Consider the following 26,831-nt stretch of genomic DNA (forward strand, 5'->3'; position numbering starts at 1 on the left):
CAGTGGCAGATTCTTCACTAAACATTCATGTGTATGCACGTTTTAACAGTGTAAGCTAGGTAACATTTCATTTGAGGTACTCAACTGTACGTGTTGCATTGATTGAATTTTGACCTTAGAATCTCAGTAAACATGGGATCCAGATTCAATCTGATTAGTCTTTACCAAAACTCTCTCCAAGGTTGGTAACTTTCCACCCTCCGAGTCCAGGCCCATTGTGTGGATGCTGCTGCCCCTTCTTTAAAAGCACGCTGCTTGGTTCTTCCTCTTCTTGCTGCTGCTCTTCTTCGGCTCTGCTCTTTTGGGGCTCCTTCCAGCTGCTGGCCCCCACTCACCATCGGGCGCGGCTACCAGACAAAGGGCTAGCCACAGCTAGCGTGACCGCCAGCACACAGTAAACTCACAGAAGCCATCGCGTTTTGCGACAGGCGCGGCGAAACACGCTGCTTGTGTCCCCGCACTGGCACAAACGGATGGTGCCTTTCTTGACACCCTGAGGCCTAAACCAAAAGGGCCTCTTCCCAGCCAGCAGGTTGACCCTGTGACGCTCAGTTGGCCAGCCGGACAAATTCTGCTCCTCTTCTGAACTGAACCTTCTTCATTCCTTCTTCAAATCTTATGTATTTGATTAGCGCGGCAAAACAAACAACTTGTATGCTTGACCCACTTCCGGGCAAACTGGTTAAAGAATTGTGTACTATCTTGGGTCCTTCCATTTTAAATATTATAAACTTATCACTTTCTACTGGTACTATTCCAGTAGCTTTTAAAACTGCTGTTATTCAACCTCTACTTAAACGACCTAACCTCGACCCAGATAACCTCTGTAATTATCGGCCAGTATCAAATTTACCGTTTATTGCAAAAATAATTGAAAAAGTTGTCGCGCGGCAGCTGAATGATTATATGGCCGCTAATAACCGATATGAACCTTTTCAGTCAGGCTTTAGGGCCGTTCACTCTACTGAGACAGCCCTTGCTAAAGTGACTAATGATCTTCTCCTAGCAATGGACTCTAATACCTCGTCACTTTTATTATTACTTGATCTTAGCGCCGCCTTCGATACCGTTGATCATAAAATTTTTCTAGATCGCCTCCAAACATGTATTGGTATTTCAGGCTTAGCACTTTCGTGGTTTCGTTCGTACCTCTCAGAGGATGCACCGTGTAATTCATGGCAATGCGACTTCTGAGCTCTGTAACGTCACGTGTGGAGTCCCACAGGGGTCGGTACTAGGCCCTCTCTTGTTTAACATTTATATGCTTCCGCTTGGCGATATTATACGTAAATATAATATTAAGTTTCACTGTTATGCTGATGATACTCAATTATATTTGCCTATAGAAATAATAAATCCGCAAAACTGTAGTAATCTGGAGGCGTGCCTCGCCGACATTAAACAATAGATGTCGTTTAATTTTTTGCTTCTTAACCCAGATAAAACCGAGATGTTGACTGTCGGTCCTGCTCGTCATTGGCATCTGTTTACTAACACCTCTCTAAACCTTGATAAATGTACTATTAGTCAAAGTGACTCAGTAAAAAATCTTGGCGTTATTTTTTACCCAACTCTCTCTTTTCAAATACATATTAAAACATATTACTAGAACTGCTTTTTTTCATCTCCGTAATATTGCTAAAATTCGCCCGATTCTGTCTGATGGTGATGCAGAGATTATAATTCATGCGTTTGTTACGTCTCGCCTTGACTATTGTAATGTATTACTCTCTGGTCTTCCAATGACCAGCCTTAAAAGTCTGCAGTTAGTTCAAAATGCAGCAGCTAGACTTTTGATGCGGACGAGAAAGTTCTATCATATTACCCCGGTATTAGCCAACTATGCAGCCTGGTCATCCTGGGAGGGGGATTACCACATCTGCGGCCCCTTCTCAAGGTTTCTTATTTTTGCGTGAATCGCAATATTTCATCCATGGTGGTCCATATTAAATTGTAAATAGGGTTAAATGTGATGCCACTCGTGAAATGTTATCTCACAACCGCACGCAATGCGGGAGTGCAAGCTTGGTTCGGACGGTTTAAATGTTGCCGCCCCATTCCCGCCGTGCGCCAGTTGTAATGGAAAACCGGCGGTTGCGTTGTGGCGTGGTTGCGTGAGGTGTGGTGTGGGACCGATGGAAAAGAGGCAATAGTGCAGGCATCTAACCAGAGTTTTGAAGCTAACAGGAGACAGAGCATTTCCTCTATACTTCCTAGCATGCGAAAGCACATTTTATTTATGAGGAGACTAAGGGCAGTGAGAAAATATGAGCTCTGCAGCAAAGTGGATACTGTGGAGTCTCATTATTCAACATCGGCACAGAGAAAACATGTTAAGCAGAGACTGACAGTCTCCTATATTTACTTATTGAATGTGGAAGACCATTTTATTCATGAGGAGATTGAGGGCTGCGAGAAAAGGGCAACAGTAGTTCTCATGCAGGGCATTATTGTGGAACTACAAATAGAACTAGATGATGTCACAAGAGGACAAACAAGTTGTTATGAGGCCACATGGCGGAGGTGGAAGCGGGTGGTGATCGGTGGGCGTCGGCGTGTGGCAGGGTGGGGCCGTGCCAGCTGGCAGACGGCGGGCGGGCACCGGCGGCACGTTCGCGAGCATCTGCGGCGCCTGTAGCAGACACAGTAAATGCGACTCCCGACATTAATGCTGGCGCTACTCAAGCTGTCGCCAAGCGTTCGTTCTCACATGGAACACAACATGGAATGTCTTTAGCAATCTGCTCCATGTTAGCATTCCGACTATTAGCGTGATAGCATTTGAACAATTCGAATTTCAAATTAATATTTAGCAATCTTTATCAGTGCATTTTTTCCTCAGCTTGATATCTTGCTGTGTTAGCATACCAAATGTTAGCCATATGCTAGCATACCAACTGTTATCATCATGTTACTGCTTAAGTCTCATTTTAAATGACTATTACAAGGCGTAAAATTATTTGTAGTCTGCCTCAGTGCTCCTTTCCTTGTAAGTTTGTCTTGCTGTGTCTCAGTATATCAACTTGTCTGTTAGTATATGTTAGATCGCTTTGGATAAAATAATAATAATAATAATAATGATAAAACAATTCTATCTACCTTAGTGCTTTTTTCTACTATTTGTTATGCTGCTATGTGTTAGCACTCCATTTGTTCAAACCCATATTAATCTTCCTCAAAGCGTTGGTTCCTTCAATTACTATTCGGTTTTGCTAGCTTATAAATTGTTAGCATGGTAGGGTTAGATCAATTCCCCCCCCCCCAAAAAAAAACTACTACAGGAAGTAGAAGAGGTGAATAAAGCACACCGTAAAATGAGCGTTTAAATGCATTCCCTGTTTACCCTCCCGCTGTCTTGGGTGCGTGTGTATCTAATCTATGCGTGTAAGGGTGTATGCGTGTGCATGTGTAGCCTCACTGCCCTCTCCCCGTGTACCTGCTCATGTTAAGGTCATTAAGTCACACTCAGGATGCGTTTTACGAGGCGTCTGTGCGCCTTGTTTGCACTCAACCTCTGTGTCATTCGTACAAGCACACACACGGTTATTGACCATCTTTACAAGCTAAAGTGGAGTGCATGTTGCTTAGTACAATGAGTACGGTTGTAATGGACTAATGTGACCTTGAGAGAACCTCATAGCAATGAATAATCATATTGGTCTTATTGGAGAAGGAAAAACTACCATTTTTTAAGTGTTATTTCATGTATATACTATCCATCCATCCATCCATTTTCTTGACCGCTTATTCCTCACAAGGGTCGCGGGGGCTGCTGGCGCCTATCTCAGCTGACTCTGGGCAGTAGGCGGGGGACACCCTGGACTGGTTGCCAACCAATCGCAGGGCACACAGAGACGAACAACCATACACACCTCAGGACAATTCGGAGCGCCCAATTAACCTGCCATGCATGTCTTTGGAATGTGGGAGGAGACCGGAATACCCGGAGAAGACCCACGCGGGCACGGGGAGAACATGCAAACTCCACCCAGGAGGGTCCGAGCCTGGACTCGAACCGGAGACCTCAGAACTGGGAAGCGGACGTGCTAACCACTCGACTACCGTGCCGCCCTGTATATACTAAATGCTTGCAAAAATCTGATAAAAATGAAAGAAAAAAAAGAAGTAAAAACCAATGAGTATTATTGACAGGTGCTCTGCCAATTCTCAAGCTGTGAACACTTTTGATCTTGATCGTTATTAGAGATGCTTGAGGTTAAACATCAGTAGGCCCTACTGAAGATGTTTTTTGTTGGTTGGCGTTCTCACGTTTAATTACAGAAAGTCCACTTTGATGAACTACTGTGGTTCTGAACATGATTGAATTTGAACGACATCCATTCGATTGTTGCTGTAATGTCCCAAAATTTTGAGATTTTTCTGCAGTGCAAGGTTCTTGTGAATTAATGTGATACCTGGTCTTCTCCTTGTGGTTCACAGACAGATCGGCGTTGGACTTCTTGCTGCCTTTGCTGACCCACACCTTTGAACAGAGGACCTTCAGACAGGTAGGAATTCAAATGAAGTGGTTGGACAAGCAGTGATGATGATAGTTATGTTGGCGTTGATGACATTAATGACAGAGAGATGATGAAGATCTTGATATTCATGATGATGATGTTGACAGCAATGGTCAAGATGACCACGCCAGTGACAGCATAAATGGTGATGGTCACGATGATGACCGCATCAACACTGTTGAAGATAATGACAATGACATTGATAACGACTATGTCAGAAACGACAGTGATGATTATGGAAACGTGATGATGATGATGCAGAAAAATGGGGATGATGACAACCACAACAATCACGACAGTCTTTAACTTTGACGATGATATTGAAGACGATGATAATAAAAATGGTAATAATGACGACAATGGAAACAACAGAGACAATGATACTGATGGTGATTAGGGCAATTTGGAAAAATTACGATTTCTAATAATGCCCATGATGACAACGAGTATGGCCACAATAATGATGAGAACGATGGTATTGATAATGATGGCGATAATGAAGTTCAAGATGAGTTTAATAATAACTACGACAAAAACGACCGCAATGGTCACATTGATAAAAATTATATTGATTATGGTGATTATAGAGAAGATAACGATGATTATGATGACGGTTATGCCAATGATGACACTGACTATAAGAATGATGACAGTCACAATGATGATGATGAAGGTGATGATGATGACACAGAAGAGGACTATTGTGGAAACGCGGATCACAATGACGATGACAATAATGGTGATAACGATGGAACCAAAGACCACAACAATAATGTCAATGGCGAGAACACGGATGACCATGATGATGCCGATCATGACAATAACACTCAAAACAATGACGATTGTGACATTAACAACGACAATGCCAATTATGATCATCCCGATCATGAAGACGCCGCTAATAACCATAACGATCATGACGGTGGTGATTGTGATGTTAATGATGATGCCGACGCCTGAGACAATCACCATGATGTTATTCGGAACTTGAATGTGTCTTGAGGAGGAAATTATTATTGTTACGTGATGACTCAGCACTTGAGAAACAAAAGGTTTTCTCTGGGGTAGTCCCTACAGAAAGTAGGGCATCAAATCTTTTCATTCAACCCTCCCTGGCGCTGCCTTGTTCTGATTGGACCCCGAGTCTCGAGTTGGAGGATTTGCGAGGTGCACCCCCGACGAGCGGGAGACGTTCCCAGAGAAGATGAAGGACCGGGTTCTCGGCAGGAGGCGGGCCTGAGGGGATTACACGGATCAATGTGGAGGGAGAGCGAGGGAGCGCATCCGGCAGGTGTGCTCGGCCAATCCCGGCGCAGAGCCAGACGGCATAATGTTCCCTCCCGGCAATTAAGCCCCGGAGGTGTTGGAGTGCTTTAGCGGGAGAGCTCGTTAAAGGATCCCGTCACTTTTTTCCCTGCTAATCGCACGGCTTCTCTTTTTTTCTTCCTGTCTTGTCACTCGCCTGCCCTACAAATGTCTTCCACCTAAATTCAGTACAAACACAATGCTAATGCTAATCCATGTTATACAAAGCTGCCATGTTCTGATTTGATGTTTCCTGGATTGTCCCAAAATTCATTGCAATTCTTTGCATGGCTGCAGGTACCAGGATGTTGCTTTGTCTCAGCCTATAGAACTCAATTAACTATTATAGTTAGGGCGGCCCACCGAGGGGCCTACGTCATCAGTCATCCATCTGTCAAAACAAGCCGCGGATGCACGTCGTCAGCTGAGTACATGCCTGAACATGTTATACACCTTTTAAAATGTGAGTTTCTGGAGATTTGAATGGTGCCCAACATTTTATGATGCAATCATATCTGCAGACTGAGTGAGCATTTATGTTAGACAACCGTCGATACGAAAACAAAATGGCGACTTAGCATAGCAACGTCATAAATGTCCTTAAATGTACACGAACATGTCCAACTCCATCAAACATGGTCCCATTACATCGACAAGGATCCAGTCAAAGTATTCCAGTAAAATAGTTAGTCCATGCCAAGCTTTACATCCATAAAGCCACGTTCTCTGCAGCTGCAAACGTTACCAATTTCCATCAAACATCAATATTATTGATGCATTTGTGATCGTAGCTTCAGTTAGCATGAGCCGATTAGCCACGTTCACATATCTATCTAAAAGGCCTAATCCTCTGCCTTTGATTGACACCTCACTTTAGCCAATCTGCCAAGGTTTTACCTTAAAAAACAGTCATGGGAGCCAATAAGCGTCTTTGCGTCATTATGTCACACCCATTTTATATCCTTATGTAGCTTCGGCCAATCACAGCGAAACTGACTGGTGACTGACGCATTGGATAGCCAATAAAATTCTTCAAACAACGGTATGGGGTGTGTCATACAAAAGTTTTTTGAACAAAAGCAAACTTCCTGCGCAAACGCCAGTGTAGTGATGGTCATTACAGTTCTTTTAGGTGAACTACAACAACCCAGTTTGTGGACGGACACCACATTAGCCGTTAGCTTGGAGAAACACATGATAATGAAAGCTTATCCCCGCCAACACGGAAGTAGTGGCGTTTCTGGGAGTAGTTCCGTCCTTGGCAAATCGTGAATCATTCGTGGCAAAACTACAATCACTCACTCACTGAACTGGTATGGCAGTATGTTCACTCAATGAATCGTACGCGAACAGGAAATGGAGGTAGCACGTTCACTCACTGACTGGTTCGCGAACCGGAAATGGCAACAGCCGCAACACTCATTCACTGAAACGTTCGTTCCTAAACCGGAAATGGCAACACGTTCACCCACTGACTCGTTCACTTACTAAACCGGAAATGGCAACACACTCATTCACTGAATCGTTCGTTCCTGAACCGGAAATGGCAACACGTTGACCCACTGACTCGTTCACTCACTGATCCGTTCACGTCTTCACGAATGGGAAGCTTTCTCAGTGACTCGTTCCTGAACACCAATAGTGAGGCTGCATGTGTAGTAAAATCCCGCCCACGTATGTCGCTAGCTTCTGATTGGTCGTTCGTGAAGACTGACGGCATGAGCGTGGGTGCTTTCAATTGAACTGAGAAGAGAACGAATCACTTCAAGAAGTGACCCGTTCACTCACGTTCACTGAAAAGATTCGTTCTAAAGAACGAATTGGTCGTGACCGACACAACACTACGCCAGTGACACCACCTTTCCGTGCGTCACAGTCAGGAGGTGAGGTGGGGGGGTGGATGCTGCGACGGAGCCGCGACGACAAAATCGTGTTTTCTTATTTGAATTATGACTTTGTTTTTTGTGAGTGAATTATTTATTACTCAGAAGCGTGAGTGGTTACGAAATGACTGCGTTTTTTTTTGTATGAATCTTTGATTCATTGATGTTAGCGAACTTGTGGGGGTGGGGTGGGGGTGCGCGTGCCAAGGTGAGGCATGGCTGCCTTTGTCCTTTGCTTTGATGCTTCACTGAGTAAAAATGTAGAAAGTTGAGCCCTGATTATAAAGGGTTAAAGACATTTATTTTTATTTATTTATTTTTATATTATGTTGAAGATGATCTAAACTTGCATTTCCATCTAAAGTTCAAGGAATGTTTAGGTCCTGGTACATGTAGTTCCTGGTGGGAACCCCTGGCCCCTGGTGGGTTTAGGTTCGAATGAAGTGACTATCTGAATTTAATTTACATTAAAGTGATACAAAGAGTTTTGAAAAAAGAACCAGCTATTCTGTGAAACGGTTAATTTCAACTCTTCCCTGAGAAAAATGTCAATTGATGTTGAGCGATTATGATTTTATAGTACTTTTTATGAATATTTTTGCATTAAGTACATGGCTTACAGCTTAAGAAAACTCAAATATCCTGTCTCAAAATATTAGAATATTTCCTCAGACCGAGTTAAAAAAAAAAAAAAAAAGTCACGCCATAGCAATATTAAAACAGTAAAAGGCTTGCAATATTTCAGTTGATTTGTAATGAATCCAGAATGTATGACATTTTTGCTTATTTAATTGCATGACAGAAAATAATGGACTTTATCACAATATTCAAATTTTCTGAGACAGTCCTGGCCATGCACTGTGATGCATTTTTTTTTTTTTTTGTGTTTAATACTTAAACCTACCCTGCTGTACATGCACAGTATTTTATTTTATTGTTTACTCTATTATTTAATACTTTAATGCAAAGTTTATTTTAATGCTTTAAATGCTTTTTGGTCGGTTTAAGCACACAGTGTTGTTGTTTGTTCACTTATAATAAAGGAGTGTATGTTGAAGTACAGGGGATTTATTGTTTATTTTTACCGTGGTATCGAAATGGCATCGAAAATCGTGGTATTTCAATGGTATCGACATCGACTACTACATTTCTGGTATCGTGACATCCCTAGTCCTGATGAATTACCACTGGAACGGCATTTGCACACTAGTTCCTGCCTTTCAAACACCCTGTGGTCCTTCAAAAGTTCCCAGATAAAATGTCTTCAATGGAAACGCACAGTAAGCTTCTTTTTTTTTTTTTTTCTGTTTAAATTCGTCCTCCCTCGTGAAGTTGCTGCTTGGTAACTTTGTCTTCGTCCTCACTGTTGTGTCTCGGCCTCCAAGCACCCTGAGGACCTCAGTGTCTGCAGTTCCGGGTCGGTTCCCAGCAGTCCGATAAACAAACACATTTGCACCCATACGCACGTGCAGACACACAAACATCAACGCACGTGCCCAAGGTGGCTTGCTGGTCCAGGACAAATTGGAAGCAAGCGGCTCATTTACTCGCAGACTCGGCAAACAAGTGCAAAGACTCCCCAAGGGCGTTCCCGCATAAATAATGACTCCGAAAGACACTTCCATTTGTGACGCTCGCTGGTCGCGCACACATGGGTCAGTTGGGCCGTCCCCTTTGGGGAAGCTAGAGGGTCGGCAGTAAACAACAATGTGGAGAGATAAAGTAGCTCAGTTTGTAAGGATGCCAGCTTTGGAAGGAAAGATGTCTCGTGGAAAATAGTACAGTTGATGTATGAATTTCCCAGTGGGAGTAGGTTAGTATTAGGGTCGACGGGTAGGGCTTAGATTATGTTTCTGGTGTTTAGGGCATTAGGATTTGGAAGTAGGGATATGATTAAGGGATTTAAAGACAGGGGGTTGGTGCTAGGGTTAGGGGGGTAGTGTTAATTACGGCTTGGGGTTTGGGTTTAATGTTCAGTAAGAGTTAGGGCTGGGCAATAAATCGAATTAATTTGATACATCGTCATTTTAAAAAATCGAATCGTTGAAAATTTGTTAAATCGTGAAATCGAGTTTTGTCTTCTGGATTAGAAAAAGCTGTTGTTCTTATGTTCTGTTACATTCAAATGCTTTCATGTGTTGTAATTTTGTACAAGTGGCAGAATGCTGGATGGGTGGTTTACAAGACATGTTTACAATAGCTACCAACTACTTAATTGTGGCATTTAAGCATAAACTATGAATGTTAAGTTTATGTTAAAATTAATCTAGAATCAGTATACGTTACTGGTGTCTGAACATTTTGTACAGGAATGATTTTTGAATAAGTGAAACCTTTAAATAAACGTTTTTTGGATTTATTAGATTAAAATAGATTCAAATCGTAATCGTCCTGAATGACTGCAAAAATCGAGATTTTATTTTTGGGCCATATCACCCAGCCCTAGTAAGAGTCGTGGATTTTGAGTTGTGATTAAGAAGGTATTCTCAGGGTTAAAATTAGGGTTGGGGATGATTGGATTGTGGTTCAGATTTAGATTGGGGTGTTAGTTTTAGGTTCAGATGGCTAGATTTCAGCCTAAAATAGTGGACTGCGGTAATGGTTAAGGTTGAGGGTAGGGCTTTAAATTATGACGGTTAATCATATACACACACATATATATATATATATATATATATATATATATATATATATATATATATATATATATATATATATATATATATATATACATATATATATATGGAGCCTGTTGAAAAAGTGTACTTATTTCACTAGACAACTAGACAATAAGAATTTCTTTAGGTATGTACATGTTACATATTGTAAAAATTTATATTGCAGTATTCAACTCTCTATTAGGGTGACCAACTGTGTCCCGCATAGCGTGTGCACGCACAGCAATCCAATTTGCGGCACACGTGAATTGAGCTTCAATGCATGTTTTTCCAATATTGTGCAGCTTTAATTGAGGGGGTTTTACAATTCAGCCCCAGTGTTGAAGTTTCAGGGAGAGTCGGCTCTGGGTTGGGATTAGGAAGGTCATGGTTAGGTTTATTTCAAAAGAGGAACAATTTACAAAAAAAATACTAGCTGGTTCACCAATTTGGCTTCATCAGTGGATGCCTATATGGAATTTATTTATTTTTATTTTTATTTATTTTTTATTTTTATTTATTTTTTGGGTGGGGGGGGGGGGGGGGGTGATGTGATGAGGTTAGTGGGGTTAGGATTCAGTTTTAGGGTTTCCTCAAAAGTTCCAACATTGTATGAAGTGGTGTCTTATCTCACAAGCCTTGAGTGGCCCTCAGTCTGTTATCTACTGTTGGCAGCTGACGTCTGTCGCACCTTTTGTCACCGTCAATAAAGGTTTTGTCAAGATTGGATTTATTTGTTCCAGGCTAATATATCTTTCTGTACTCCGCTTTGTTTAGCCGGAGACGGGATAAATGACGGCGGTCAAGTCACAAGTCTGCGTTCCTGCGGGGGAAATGATTACCGCCACATCGCGCCGACAATCATCACTTCCGTAAACCCGGAAAACCACCCCACCCTTTTTTTTTTCCCTTCTATCCACGCTGACCTGAAATTGTGGTGTGTCACATTGTGTTTGGCACGCCGGATTTAGATATGCTAAGCACCCGTATCCAAGAGAAGAAGGTGCACTCCGGAATGAGGAGGCGGGAAATGTGCCGCTTCGGGAGGGAGGGGGGGAATGGTAGTTGAAATGGCAAGCTCCTCTCCAAGTGGAACAGATGGCGGGAAAGTAAGAGCGGAGCTTTGCTTCTCTTTTTTTTTTTTTTTTTTAACTTCAAATGTTATCATGCAGGATGCACACCATGCTTAAGCTAATGAGCAGGGGGCGGCATTGTGGGGAGGTTGGGACTGGTGGTGGGGTTGGGTGGGGTGTGGTGGGGATGGGGGGTCGCTTTTTCTTTCTCTGTAGTTCTTCCGCTCTCTCCCACCGGCACTTTTTCCCGCAAGCCCACGCTCGCAGCGGAAGCCTGGAAGCCTCGCCGTTATGTAAGCACACACGACCGACACACACAAAGCCAAGCAAAAGCAAAGCCGTCCGCAACATAGCAAGTCAAACACGGCCGCCCGGGGGAGCTAAATTTAGCACAAGTGTTTGGGTCACAAATCCCATAATTGTCCCGCTCGGGGAGATTTCATTTGCACTTCAAGGAAAGTCGGGACTGCAGCAATTGCGGCACAGCTACAGAAACAATCTGTTGTCCCTGAATCTGGTTTTATTTGCAGTTTAAAAATAAAACGTAAAAAAAAACTATATATATATATATATATTAGGGGTGGGAATCTGACATGAGGCCGATTCGATATGTATCTCGATAGACAAGTTGCGATTCGATTGAAAAACGATTATCTTTCAGAACAGAACGGTTCGATACGGTTCGATTAAGTTTGGGAACGAAACAATTTTCGATTCGATACGATTAATTTCAATATTCAAAACTTATAGTGACATTTGTTGCTTGTAAACATTAATCTTAAAACACCACAAATTTTTACAGTATCTACAAATGTGTAAAAAAAAGAACAACAACAATGTCTTCTATATTTTTATATATTGAATCAATTATTTAAATGGACCGGAACAAAGGGCTGAAAAATGTATCAGTTTAAATATTTATTAGTTGTTATTGACAGTTATAATTTTTTTATTTATTTTTTTTAATTCAAAATCAGGATCAGGAAAACAAAAGGCTGATAATTCAATTTGAAATATAAATATTTAACCTTTAAAAAGACACCAACACAATTAAACAGAATATGTCCACATTGTGAAGTATTTCAGAAACATAAATTTAAGACATGAAATAAACCTACCGTCCAGCCAAAAGAAATATGAAGCCACCTTATGGAACAATAAATCTATCAAACACATTTTAACAACTTAATATATCCAAAAATATTTCCAAAAGTGCATTTCCCTTTTTATTAACAATTTTTGTTTTTAACAATTTTTGTTTTTCTTTGCCATCACATTCATTTTTGGTTAATGTATGACATCTTTTTTGTTTTTTTAATCTGAGACACGATGATGACCACGGAATCACGACTGTTTGTTTTGTTTTTTGGGCTGTCGTTCATTTTGAGTTTGATGACGTAATCGCGGGCACGTCTCAGTTCTCCTATCTGCTGCTCATGCTAGTTGTGTACATTGACAGGGAGCCACAAACTGAGAAATGAGATACTTGCAGTGTGCGTTTAGCTTAGCTGGTGTGTTGGCTGTGGGACATACCTGTGTCGTTTGTCACGGGAGTTATTCTTTTTGGCTCGCGCGCAGTACCAACGCCGGCCCGGGACATACAAGTGCACCGAGAGGACTCGATAGCCATGGGAAATACCGAGATGTACGGCACCGGCTTCTGCTAACTGTCTCCATTTGCATGTTGTCACTCGTTGTGCGCGACTGCGCGCGAGCGCGCTTGCCGTGTCGCGAGCACGGCGTTGACGGTAGGCGCCCCCCCCAAAAAAAGGTGCGTAACGTCTTTGCATTATGTTTACAACATCCGGGGAATGAAGCGTCTCTGAGCGCTACTTTGCTAGCTCTCTGTAAACACGGATGTAGCTTGAATAGTGATGCTACTGAAATGTAAACAAAACAAGTAGAGCACGGTGCAGAACTCTTGCTATTGTTATGAAAACCATAAAGCCTCACTCGCAACCGATTCACAGCAACGCGATATCCGGTCCACAGCTTTACAAGCAATGTATCTAAGGATTCCCGGCGGATTTTGTATCGGTTGACAAGTCTGCTACCGATACGCCCGTTTAGCTCTCCTTGACGACCGATCGTTCGGTCGAATCGGTTTTTTGTCCCACCCCTAATATATATATATATATATATATATATATATATATATATATATATATATATATATATATATATATATATATATAGTCACAAAAAAAATCGATTCATAAAAGAATCGAGATTCTCATTTATTAATCGAATCGACAGTCAAAGATTCCCAGCCCAGTATGTATGTATGTATATGTATGTATGTATATATATATATGTATATATATATATATATATATATATATATATATTAGGGGTGTCACGATTCGCCAACTCCACGATTCGATTTAAATTTCGATTTTGGGGTCACGATTCGATTTTTTTTTCGATTTTTTTTTTTTTTTTTTTTCCGCTCCCCCACTTTATAACACAGAGGCATATGCTTCTGTAGGCTAAGGCTAGTCTATGATCATTGGTTCTATTCATTGTACAGTAAATCTTATTTCAAAAGATCGGCTACATATTATTATTATACATATTATTTTTGTGTAAATTTATGTAATATATGATAATTGACATTAGGCAGGAATGATCAAATTCAAAGAATTTATTTACAATATAAAGTTAACCGTCTTGTTCTTACTGAAGTGTAAAATAAAAAATAAAAAAACTAAAACAAAAAGTCACAGTGGGTGCCTGCCATCTATTGACTGTTTTTGGTTACAACAGTGTGCTGTGCGTTCCTCTTAAAATAATGTGCAATGTGCAACAACAACAAAAAATATATTGTATCCAAAGTCATGGAACAAATACAGCCTGAACAAACTATATCCCAACATTTACAGTTGCTGGGCATACTGTAGCGTGGTTCAAGTACACTAATTAAATGTTTGAATCCAGCGTTTTCCAAGGCTGCAGGTCTGCTGCTATAAATAGACCTATGGATCTGGCGTTTCGCGCGAGCTGAAGTGTGTGGAAGTTTCACTGTAAATGAGGATGAAATAGTTGGTTGGACCGTTGTTTTCCCACTTCTAGTTGAATTTGATAAATCTAAATCTTTGTGATGCCTGCGTAAATGTCCCGTCATGTTTGTCGTGTTTCCCGTTGTTACGGCTGGCGGCTCGGGCCCGCCGCCGGCTCCGCTCCCCTAGTATGTATGTGTGTGTTTGTGTCGGCTGGTGCCCGTATAATGGTACTTCAGTTTGAATGCGCCAGCGCGACACTCTGATTGGAGGACTGTGCCAGCGCGACACTCCGATTGGACGACTGTGCCAGCGCGACACTCCGATTGGACGACTGTGCCAGCGCGACACTCCGATTGGACGACTGTGCCAGCGCGACGCTATTGTGTATCCGTGTATTATACCCCTATTGGTTATTGTTGTTTCTCCTCCGTTCTGTCAGTTCTGTCAAATGCGGTTATTATTTGTTCACCTTCCACTTTCACTCCCTTGTCAAACCCCTGCCTGAAATTTCAATTAAAACTACTCAGATGTTAAAGTCGACCCGTGTTTATCTACTCTATATTTTCTGTTATTGTGTTACTTCCCTTCCCCTTGACGAGCCGGGCGTAACACCGTGGCCGAGTACAGTACGCGCACATAGCATATCTTGCAACTGTGGTCTTTTTATCGACAACGTGAACGTTGTCGACATAACTCACCGGGAACGCAAAATGTTTCCAAACTGGTGACGAGAGAAGCGGGAGCGGCTTGAAGCACCATTGCTGTGTCTGTCCGCGCTTGCCATCATGACTGCAGGAGAAGTCAGCTAACAAGTGCCGTTAGCTAGTAGCTGAATGGCTGCGTCTCATTTGCTTTCCTGGGAGGTGGCGGTGGCGGCGGTGGCGGCGGGCGCGGGGGGGGGGGGGGGGGGGGGGGGCATCGAATCGTGTGTCCTCTCTTCTATTTCGATGCTCGAAATCGTGACGTAATTTCGATCGATTTCGATAAAAAATCGAAATCGTGACACCCTTAATATATATATATATATATATATATATATATGTATTGCATTTTGACCATCAATCATATCCCTAATATCTTTTCCTGCAAACTTTTGGCATCTACTACAGCTAAAGTTGCTTTGTTGTTGTTGATTGTATTCTTTCTAAGGCAGCACAGTGTTAATGCTTAGTAAATCTGCCTCACAACTCTCAGATTCTGCGTTCGAAAATCAGCCTCCGCCTTCCTGTATTGAGTTTGTGTCTTCATTCTAAAAACATACTTCATTGACGATTCACAATCTATATATGGAATATATCTGTGCCCTTGGATTGACTGGCCAACCAGTCATCCGGGTACAGCACGCTGTCGGCGTCGGGGGTCGATTCTCTGGGTGGAGCGGAGGCGCCCTCAACGTGTCCAAGTGTCATCAGGGAGTACCCCAAGGTCAGTTGGGAGAGACCTCCAGTCCCTCTACTCCTAATGATAACAAGCACTATTGAGAAAGAATGAATAATTCTTTGTAGGTTGTCAAGTGGGTGACTGATTTGCAAATCTGCCTCATACTGTTGAGGTACACAAATTGAATCTATGGTTTCCTGTGGGGAGTTTCTGCATTTGCTGTCATACCTGCAGAAAACCTATGCAGGCTTCCATTCCACATTCTATTTAGGTGTATCTTTAAGGGGGTTATAGTTGGGGTTGGTGTTAAGGGTGTTTGGGGTTGTAGGGTTGAGTCAACTGTCAAGGCCTCGAGAGTGCATGACCTGTTCTGTGTCTGTTTAGGTACTGATGTAACAAGTGTCTGTTTACAAAACATGATGTTCGTGATGTCAACCTTTAATCCTTTAGGTGATGTCGGGACCTATGTGATGTCGTTCTTTAGTCCTTTACGATTCACTGTCTGTGGGTGCAGTCTGAGGATTGTGTGTGGTTTGCCAGATTATTGTCCAACTGTCCTGTGTACAGCATCTCTGAGTTTCTGCCTCTCGATGTGAATAAGTGGAGAAAATCTTATTTGTGTCTGCATTTGGGATGCAAACCTTTCAGTACACAACAGAGTCAGGGTTAGGTTTAGGGTGAGTGGGATTTGGATTTACATTGTGAGTTGGAATTAGGGTTAGAGGGGTTGGGGTTAAGTTTTGGGGTTTGGGTTATGAATATGGTTAGGTGTAGTGCTAGAGTGAAAGATTTGCCTTTTTCCATTACAGTAAATCTCAGTGGACTGCTGGCTGCTTTCACAGGCCTTGAAAGAGACCCCCATCCACAGGGGTGTCTCTAGGCTGATAAACAAACTCTTCCTCATTGCTCCATTTTCGCTTCAGAATTGTTATTTTTAGTCCAGTGACGCCACAGCTCGTCTGTCTGTCTAATCAACGTTTTTTTCTTGCTCATCCAAATAATTAAGAAATGTCTTCAAAGCGCCTCGTGTTAATCCGAGCGAGGCTGGGATGAAAAGAGCTTTTGGACCGCGCAGACGCAGCGATTGTTTGTGACCGGCTGAACCCAACCGACACCGGTGACATGCGGATGACCCGGAAGGTTCTGCTCAGTTTGCTGCGTTTGGAAACGTTTGTAATGAGCCGCTGAACTTGCCGTGCTTCCCCGCTTGCGTCAGCTCCGAGTGGGTTTTCCTCCAAACTCGCTTGCTCATTCCAGTTACGCAACGCCGCCGCCGTGTCACTCCAATGTTCCCACAGGAGCGTGACGCCGCCACGTTGGCCCGACGTCGACCGCCACCGCTCCATATTTTTACCGCTCCGGATGCGTTTTTTTTTTTTTTTTTTTGTACCCACGCCGTGGATTTCTATGTCAGACGATCTGATTTCTGCTGCATGATGGCGACCCCCTCGAGTAGGGCAGCCCCCGCATGTCAGAATGTGTCGTTGCAGGACAGACTTTTACACACAGCATGCATGTGTTCCATAGTGCGTACCTATTTAAAATATCTTCTCCATCAGTCACAGTGATTACCTGTTCAAAAAGTTCTCCATCAGTCACTGCAGTAAACAGCTATTCCAATTAACTGTATAGAAATAAATCATTTATCACGTCATCCTTTAATTCAATGGACATTGAGCTGCTCCTTCTGATGTTCATGTCTTGACCAAGTGGGGACAGTATAACATAGACATGCTGTACAGAAATAGTCTCAGCTACTCAGTATGGCGCTATTATTAGGCATTCTTCACAGAGCATAAAGAATATTTACCTATGTGTATTATTGTATCAACAGTCTGCCTTTGTTGCTTCAAAGTTTGTTTGAATATGCGGTTAATATCGCTGCTACCTAGATGCTATTTGTTAGCATGTCTATTGAAGTTCCCCATTATGTGTTAGCATCAAGCAAACAGGCTCTTTGTTTTAAATACACAGCGTGTGATTGTCTTTTATATTTAGTTTGATCGTAAACTTAAACTGGTAATAGAAGTAAACATCTTGAAACCTATATTTTGAAGGATTATTAGGTCACTATTAGGGCTGGGAATAAAAGTCGACCAAGTCGGTTGGGTCGTTCTGAAAAAGTGGTTGACGCAAACATGCATGTGTCAAAGTTATTTTAATAATTTTAAAAAACATATTTGCGGCACCTGGATGTTACCGGGCGGCCTGGAATGAATATTTTGGTTCTGCACGGACACTTTTTGCTAACTTACTCTGATTTACCACTACTAACTAACGTGCTTCTTAAGGTTTGTTTGTGGCCTCTTTAGACTGAAAAGGGAGAAAATTAACATTGCTACACGTCTTATGTTTGTAACAAAACAATCTGTGTCAAAATCGCTAAATAAATAAGAGCTTTAATGAATTTATTGCCCCCGGCCAGACACTCATAAGATGGCGGGTGGCGACTCGAGTTTTAAAAAAGTCGTTAGTGACAGCACTAGTCACTATATGCGCAATTTAAATGAGCTTAGTGCAACCCTCACATACAACTAGTGTTGGGAATAACAACGTTTAAACCACGTAATTTTTAACTAATTATTTTTGAAACACCGTTATTGTTATTGTAGGTGAAATTTGTTGCATTACAATTGATTTATTAGTTTCAGTTGCAGTCACGTGCGCTTTTCCGGAAACCTTGCTGCGAGTATTCATGAAAATGTCATTTGCACACAGTTAGAGGCACTATTGTTGTCGCATCTCGTCACAATAAAGCTGTCGTGATAGCTGGAATGCATAGTGACTTTTATTTTGTAGGTGACACGGGAAGCGTGTCACGGCATGTCTTGCTTCACAATAAACATGTTAGCATTTAGCACGTCCCTAGCCTGGCACTGATTCAGGGTTTGACAAGACCTGACACTGGTCAAAATAACATTGTTAGCTTAGCAGTCTTCCGAAAAATAGTCTCCATGAGTAGCGATTTGCTGACAATTCTGTTAAGAACCATTATGGGACTTTGCAACTCCAGAAGCACCACGACAGTTGTAAAGAAAAGATAAGTCATTATTACACACTCGTGAAACACCCGCCTAGTGTAATTAATAGAGCAAGTAATTGTATTTCTCTTTACAGTCTGTGCAAGGACTGTCCACAAATTACACATATTAGGGTGAAATATTTCCCACAAATCACCATATATCCAGTATTTTTTATTTCTATTTTTTATTGCTATTCTGATTGCTGTAGTAATTGGCAGTGGTAGAACATATATGATGTCTGTCATTATGAAGTGAGATATGTGTGACGTAAATATTCAGGAAAACACCCTTTATAGCCTAGACATAATTTGAATTCCTTGCATAAAAACAACACAATATTATTATTATTATTATTATTATTATTATTATTATTATTATTATTATTATTATTTAAAAAAAATCTAAATTATTTGAATTAAAACATTTTTTCAGTAGTACAAATAGTTACTTTACCTGGTAACAAGTTACTTTTATTGTGAAGTAATTCAATTACTAACTCAATTACATTGAAAGTAATGAGTAAGGATAACTAATTACTTTTATAAAGTAACATTCCCAACATTGCATACAATCATAATATATCCCAAGTTTTTGCTCGCGAGTCAAAGAAAAAAAACAAACATCTGTATGGCAGTTCATGTCTTTAAAATGTGTAAATCCGGTACTCTCAAGGCGCTGTTGTACTATACTGAAGGTGAGCAAATTCACACACTCAGCACAACACAACAAAAAAATCGGACAAATTTAAACCTGCTTTCCAGCAAGTGTGCAAAGGATGAACTATGACATAGTGGGAATTAATATATCACCTTTTTACACAGCTGCCATCCGTGCCAACATCCATGTTTTTCCTGTGGTTTTCTGTCAGGTGAGCATATATTTTGCAGCGTGATGGCGCATCCCCCCCGTCGGAGGGGGTGCGGCCCCCACGTGTCTGAATGTGCTGTTGCAAGATCTTCCTGATGAAGTCGTTAAGAAGTCGTTAAGAAGCCATTAAGAGCCATTAAGTCAGCGAGGTGGCGCCTGGTGTTCGGCGCGCGCCGGGCGTCAGGAAAACTTGTTAATCACACCGTTTATTCGCTCCCCCGGCGTGCGACTGTAAATATCGGCGCCGTGTTGTTGTTGTTGACTGTGCATACTAATGAACGTCGGTATTAGCTTCATGTCACCGGAGGGAGTGGCTAATGCTAATACCCGATTGCCTTTAGCGGGAGGAAACGACTACCATTCATCCTGACGAGGGAGGAGGAAAGGCTCAGATTGCCTTTTCCTCATTCAGTGTCAACCACAGCTTGGCTGCTGATTACACATGCACCAGTCACTACACTGGGCATCTATTCTGGAACTCTTTATTTCTACAAGCATGAGTCAAAGTTGTGTGTGTTTCACGACAGTGGACACCGATTCAAAAAAACGTTTTTCTCTACATGTCTAAGTTGTTCTTTGGCGTGTCATATCATGCATGCCACCTACTGGTGGGCCGTTGTACTGATCGTACTAGTGTAGCCCCTGGGGTGTTTGCTAATCTGTGTGTTTTTCCATCTGATGGTCGTCCTCCACAGTGAGGAGCTCTTATCGGAAGTCATTAGGCTTCCCTCCATGCGGCCGGCCTGGCCAATTATCTCCTCACACTCAAGCAAAGCCTGCGACGCTGCCGATTAGCTCGTTCCTGGAAAGCCGCTTGAACACAGTTTCACACAGGTTCTGTATGAGAGATGTACCTATAAAATTGATATTTAATCGCCTGCGTCCTCAGACCTCGATACACCAATCCAACCTCAGCCAAATGTGACCGATGTCTACCGCCTGTGGCGTCGACCTGACCGTCGGCACAGCACGCCGGAAATATACACACCACAATCAACATACACCAACACTAACTATTACTAATACTAATTATTAGACTCGGCCTTTTACATGTTTTTGCTGGTCTGTCATTCGTCTGTGCCATGGGTCCCCTTCCATCATCGTCATTCCGTAATTATTTTCAAGCCGAACCAACCTGTAATCGTTGGTCCGCCGATTTATTTTACCCACGTTTCCGTCGCCACGTCATCACTTCTATTTTAGGACAGGCCGAGTAAGGTGGGAATTCCGTCAGTATGGTGGACCGTCTGTGAGTCCCTCTCTGGTGTCTGCAGTCCTTAAGTTAAAAAAAAAAAAAAAACACTGATTCTCTCTCTCTCTCTCTCTCTCTCTCTCTCTCTCTCTCTCTCTCTCTCTCTCTCTCTCTCTCTCTTTCCATACATATATAAATCATAATCGCTCAACATCTATTGACCACTTTTTCAGGGAAGAGTTGAAATTAACCGTTTCACAGAATAGCTGGTTATTTTTTCAGAAGTCTTGTATCCCTTTAAGCAACAGACCACCACACCAAAGACATGCAGTGCATGCTCCCGTCAGTCGTCAGCCAAACAGTTCGTCGATGCCCTTGAGTGATGAAGAGATGATGTTGACACTGATGGACAAAAACCCATATTTGTCGTTGCTTCGTCCGCTGTTTTTTTCAAGTTTCTCGTCATTCACCATTCGTCAGCAAAATGGGGGTTCGTTGCCGACGGCCTGCCCACCTCTACCAACTATTAAGTACCGTCTGTGCATGCAGGAGAAGTAACGCCTTGGGTGGCGGGTGATAGTCTCTATTCCTCATTGTTAGAAAAGGCAACCTCAAAGCTCTTTACGGGGGCGGGATATAAAAACGTAAACAATGCATACTGCTCTCTTCTTCACAATTCACTCATGATACACTCCCACGCGCACACCCTCAGCTTCTTTACAGAGTATCATATAATCCATCCATCCATCTTCGTGAACGCTTACTCCTCACAAGGGTTGTGGCGCTGGAGCCTATCCCAGCCAGCATCGGGCATTAGGCTGGGTACACCCTGGACAGGTTGCCAGCCAATCACAGGGCACACAGAGACAAACAAACCATCCACACTCACAAGCACACCAAAGGACAACTCAGTGCTCAATTAACCTGCCATGCATGTCTCTGGAATTCGGGAGGAGACTGGAGAACGCGGAGGAGAGCCACACAGGCACTGGAAGAACATGCAAACTCCACCCCGGAAGGCCGAAGCCTGGACTCGATCTTGTTCCCAGCACTGGAAGGCGGACGTGCTAACTAGGGGTGGGACAAAAAACCGATTTGACCGAACCATCGGTCGTCAAGGGGAGCTAAACGACCGTATCGGTAGCAAACTTGTCAACCGATACAAAATCCGCCGGGAATCCTTAGATACATTGCTTGTAAAGCTGTGGACCGGATATCGCGTTACTGTGAATCGGTTGCGAGCGAGGCTTTATGGTTTTCATAACAATAGCAAGAGTTCTGCACCGTGCTCTACTTGTTTTGTTTACATTTCAGTAGCATCACTATTCAAGCTACATCCGTGTTTACAGAGAGCTAGCAAAGTAGCGCTCAGAGACGCTTCATTCCCCGGATGTTGTCAACATAATGCAAAGACGTTACGCACCTTTTTTTTGGGGGGGGGGGCTACCGTCAACGCCGTGCTCGCGACACGGCAAGCGCGCTCGCGCGCAGTCGCGCACAACGAGTGACAACATGCAAATGGAGACAGTTAGCAGAAGCCGGTGCCGTACATCTCGGTATTTCCCATGGCTATCGAGTCCTCTCGGTGCACTTGTATGTCCCGGGCCGGCGTTGGTACTGCGCGCGAGCCAAAAAGAATAACTCCCGTGACGATCCAATGCATGGATTCAAACGACACAGGTATGTCCCACAGCCAACACACCAGCTAAGCTAAAAGCACACTGCAAGTATCTCATTTCTCAGTTTGTGGCTCCCTGTCAATGTACACAACTAGCATGAGCAGCAGGGAACTGAGACGTGCCCGCAATTACGTCATCAAACTCAAAACAAAATGAACGACAGCCCAAAAAAGAAAACAAACAGTAGTGATTCCGTTGTCATCATCGTGTCTCAGATTAAAAAAAACAAAAAAGATGTCATACATTAACCAAAAATGAATGTGATGGCAAAGAAAAAACAAAAATTGTTAAAAACAAAAATTGTTAATAAAAAGGGAAATGCACTTTTGGAAATATTTTTGGATATATTAAGTTGTTAAAATGTGTTTGATAGATTTATTGTTCCATAAGGTGGCTTCATATTTCTTTGGCTGGACGGTAGGTTTATTTCATGTCTTAAATTTATGTTTCTGAAATACTTCACAATGTGGACATATTCTGTTTAATTGTGTTGGTGTCTTTTTAAAGGTTAAATATTTATATTTCAAATTGAATTATCAGCCTTTTGTTTTCCTGATCCTGATTTTGAATTTAAAACAAAAAACAATTATAACTGTCAATAACAACTAATAAATATTTAAACTGATACATTCATATCGCCCAGCCCTTTGTTCCGGTCCATTTAAATAATTGATTCAATATATAAAAATATAGAAGACATTGTTGTTGTTCTTTTTTTACACATTTGTAGATACTGTAAAAATTTGTGGTGTTTTAAGATTAATGTTTACAAGCAACAAATGTCACTATAAGTTTTGAATATTGAAATTAAACGTATCGAATCGAAAATTGTATCGTTCCCAAACTTAATCGAACCGTATCGAACCGTTCTGTTCTGAAAGATAATCGTTTTTCAATCGAATCGCAACTTGTGTATCGAGATACATATCGAATCGGCCTCATGTCAGAGATTCCCACCCCTAGTGCTAACCAGTCATCCACCCAGTCCGCCCAGTATCATATAATATAAAAGTAAATCCGACATGATATGTAGGTTGTGCCTCCATTGCTTGCCATTTTTTGGCTTTCATCGATTGACATACCCTTTAAGAGTAATGTATCACAATGTCGTAATGAATTCATCTTCTCGATCTTCCGTCCAGGCAGACATGATAATTACATCCAAAGGGTGCTATTGTGGCGACACGGTGCGCGAGTGGTTAGCACATCCGCCTCTCAGTTCTGAGGACTCGGGTTCGAGTCCAGGCTCCGGCCTTCCTGGGTGGAGTTTGCATGTTCCCCCCCGTGCCTGCGTGGGCACTCCGGTCTCCTCCCACATTCCAAAGACATGCATGGCAGGTTAATTGAGTGCTCCGAATTGTCCCGAGGTGTGCTTGTGAGTGTGGATGGTTGTTTGTCTCTGTGTGCCCTGCGATTGGCTGGCAACCGGTCCAGGGTGTACCCCGCCTACTGCCCAAAAGCCAGCTGCTCCAGCACACCCCAGAAAATGGATGAATGGATGGATGCTATTGTGCAAAATGAATGAGATTGTAAAAGCTTTCCATCGCTTACTGTTTATCTCTATTCCTCACTTCCTGTTTTTGACTTGTGCAATAATTTGCTAGTTGACAGCCAATCAGAGTGATCAAATGTCACAATGTTCTGGCTCCGATTCAACATGTTGAATCTTCTGAAAACGCCCCCCCAGACGCTTTCCAACGGCTACGATGTTATGACAGTGAATTTATACATCAATGAGAACGCATACCGACGCCCAGACACTCCCTGACTTCCGGCCGCGGATTGGTGCATCGAGGCCTTTTTGGCGAATTGAGTAAATTAATTTCATACCTCCACTGTTTTGGTATTGTTCTTGCTCATGAACAATCTAATTACTCCTAAATGATGCAATTCACAAAAAAAAAAATACAATACATAAGTTATTTAAATAGATGTACTGCTCCATCGGTGATCGGTTGTCGTTTAAACTTTTTTAAACGGCGATTGGTGATTGGCCCCAAAAATCCTGATCACGTAAAGCTTACTACAGAAGGACCAAAAACACACTGAAATCAGTTATGCAATATATTTGCCATTACAGTACCTTACACACAGGCCAAGCATCACAGGGACAAAAGCAATGTGAAAGGGGTTGAAGCGCTTTGGGTGGCTGCACTCATTTACCGTAGAACAAAAAACAAAGCATAAAAACGTGCAGCTGTCTTCGGCGAAGCGTCTCCCGACGTCATGAGACATTTGAATATGGAGATTGGTGCTGCAGATGCGCTCGTAAACGACATTTGACTTGGCAAGTGCGCCGGCGCCGCATCCCACCTGCTCCCGACGCCGTTTCGCAAACAAACAAAACCGTGTGTAAAGGAGCCATGCGCACCTGCTTGGTAAAATGTCCAGACAGCAGTCCAGCGCATCTCCCCTCCCCCGTTATACTAATTGCCGTACGCCCACACCAGCGCGGCCGCCATGCCACACTTTAATCAACAGATGCTGGTATCGCGCCGAGTCACTCGCACAACCTTTGACACCGCTGTAAATGTGACGACTTTCTGTCTGGTTGCGTTATTGGCGGGATCAATGGGACTACTTCTCAAAAGCAGTTTTCTACTATTTGGATGAGTAAAGTCACCACAGTGGACACATGTTAAAAAAAAAGCTCCATATTAGTCCCTACAGAATTGGTCAGCGATTCAAAAGCTGTTCATTTTCCAAAAGTGTATGTCAAAATTGTGCATGAGTGAGTAATGACTACAGCACCTTACTGCAATGTGAATGTGACAGTGGGAAAGAGATTTCCTCACACCGCTGAACCTGAAGTGACCCTTCCTATCGATCTGGTTTATAATTTAATCGCCTGCGTTTACGACACTCGTACATCATCAAAGTTCATAAAGGCGACGCGCTCGATAACGGTGACCAAGCCAAGCGAATCCTGATAACCAAAAGTGCATGTCACAGCTTTTGTGGATTTGTGTCTAAATTGTACTGAGGTGCGTGTTTGTCTACCTGGGCCTTGTGATTGACAGGCAACCAGTCCATGGTGTAACCCACTTCTTTCACTAAACAACAGCTTCGCCTTGTCTCCAGCTCACATGCTGATGAGGACTAAATTGTTTTTATGTGAATGTGAGTATGAATGACTTTTTGTGCCTTTGGGCCTGACTTGCAACCAGTCCAGATTAGAGGCTACACCACCTCACCGAGTCTCCCAGTCAGCCACTACCGGAATGAATAAATTGATGAATAAATGTGGGTCTATTTTCATGCCCAGCGCAAGCCCAGTGCACAGCGCCGTAGTTTTCTTTCTTTTGGTATTTTCACAGATGGGTGCAATCAATGTTCCCTCTAAACTGCGCGCGTGCGCAATTGCGCAGTGCTCTCACCACCTCAGCGCACAGCAAATGTCTTGCTGAAATCCTAACCTGCAGCAGTATTTACTGTTTGTATTTTTTATATTACTTTCTATTTAAAAAAAAAAAAAAAGAATACTTTATATAGTACGTGTGGTTAATGGAGTGGAAAAGAAGTTTTAATAGCAGTTTGGGTGCGCACACAGTTGTTCTACTGCAGTTTGAAGCATGCATACATGATACAAACACTCACACTCAGGCTGACTCAGCACTGACAAGACTGCGACACGCAACCGAGCCTCCTCAATGAGGCTCTTTACGCGTTTCAGAAATGTTCACGTTTTAATTACGTTTTCCATTATTTTTGAGTGGACGATGTGGGCCCAGATTTATAAAAATTGTTTTGAGACTTAATTATGCTTAAAATAACCTGTGATTAAAAACAAGTAACAAACTAGGGCTGAATCTAATCGTCTGACACATGATGTACAAGTTGTTTTGAATTTTTTTTTTGTTACATATACATACGTCATGTAATTTATGATCTCAGGTTTTGGACAGGTGTAATACTGGTTTGGTTGCCATGTGCATGTCTGATGTTGTCAAGAGCTTACTGTATATAAATGGACTAAGATGGGTTTACATTTCACAGCCAATTTTGTCCTATGGCCTTTGCGTTTATTTCATTGTTCATGGTTCTGACAACATGATGCAGACAAGTCTTTGAATAGCCCTCACAGATGTAGCTTATAAGAGAAAATTTATATATGCATTAATTTCATAACAATGAAATGTGCATGTAGCGCTTCTTGCAGTCTTATTGGCACAACCATACGCCACGCACGGCGGCATTTCACTGTGGAGACAGTAAATTAACATGAAAACGCTGCTGGAAAAGGAATATTC

At 42.4% G+C, this 26,831-nt stretch overlaps 1 protein-coding gene across 2 annotated transcripts in view; it reads left to right on the plus strand.

Annotated features, from left to right (window-relative positions):
- The window catches only part of LOC144025068 (RNA binding protein fox-1 homolog 3-like), a 461,720-nt gene that overhangs the window by 64,934 nt on the left and 369,955 nt on the right, over positions 1–26,831 (plus strand). For both annotated transcript variants that reach the window (XM_077531087.1, XM_077531089.1), the window contains exon 2: positions 4,441–4,508. The gene's annotated coding sequence lies outside the window, so the exon portion shown is untranslated. The remainder of the gene's footprint in view (positions 1–4,440; positions 4,509–26,831) is intronic.

Source organism: Festucalex cinctus, chromosome 1 (assembly GCF_051991245.1).
Source record: "Festucalex cinctus isolate MCC-2025b chromosome 1, RoL_Fcin_1.0, whole genome shotgun sequence".
NCBI classification, from domain to species: Eukaryota; Metazoa; Chordata; class Actinopteri; order Syngnathiformes; family Syngnathidae; genus Festucalex; species Festucalex cinctus.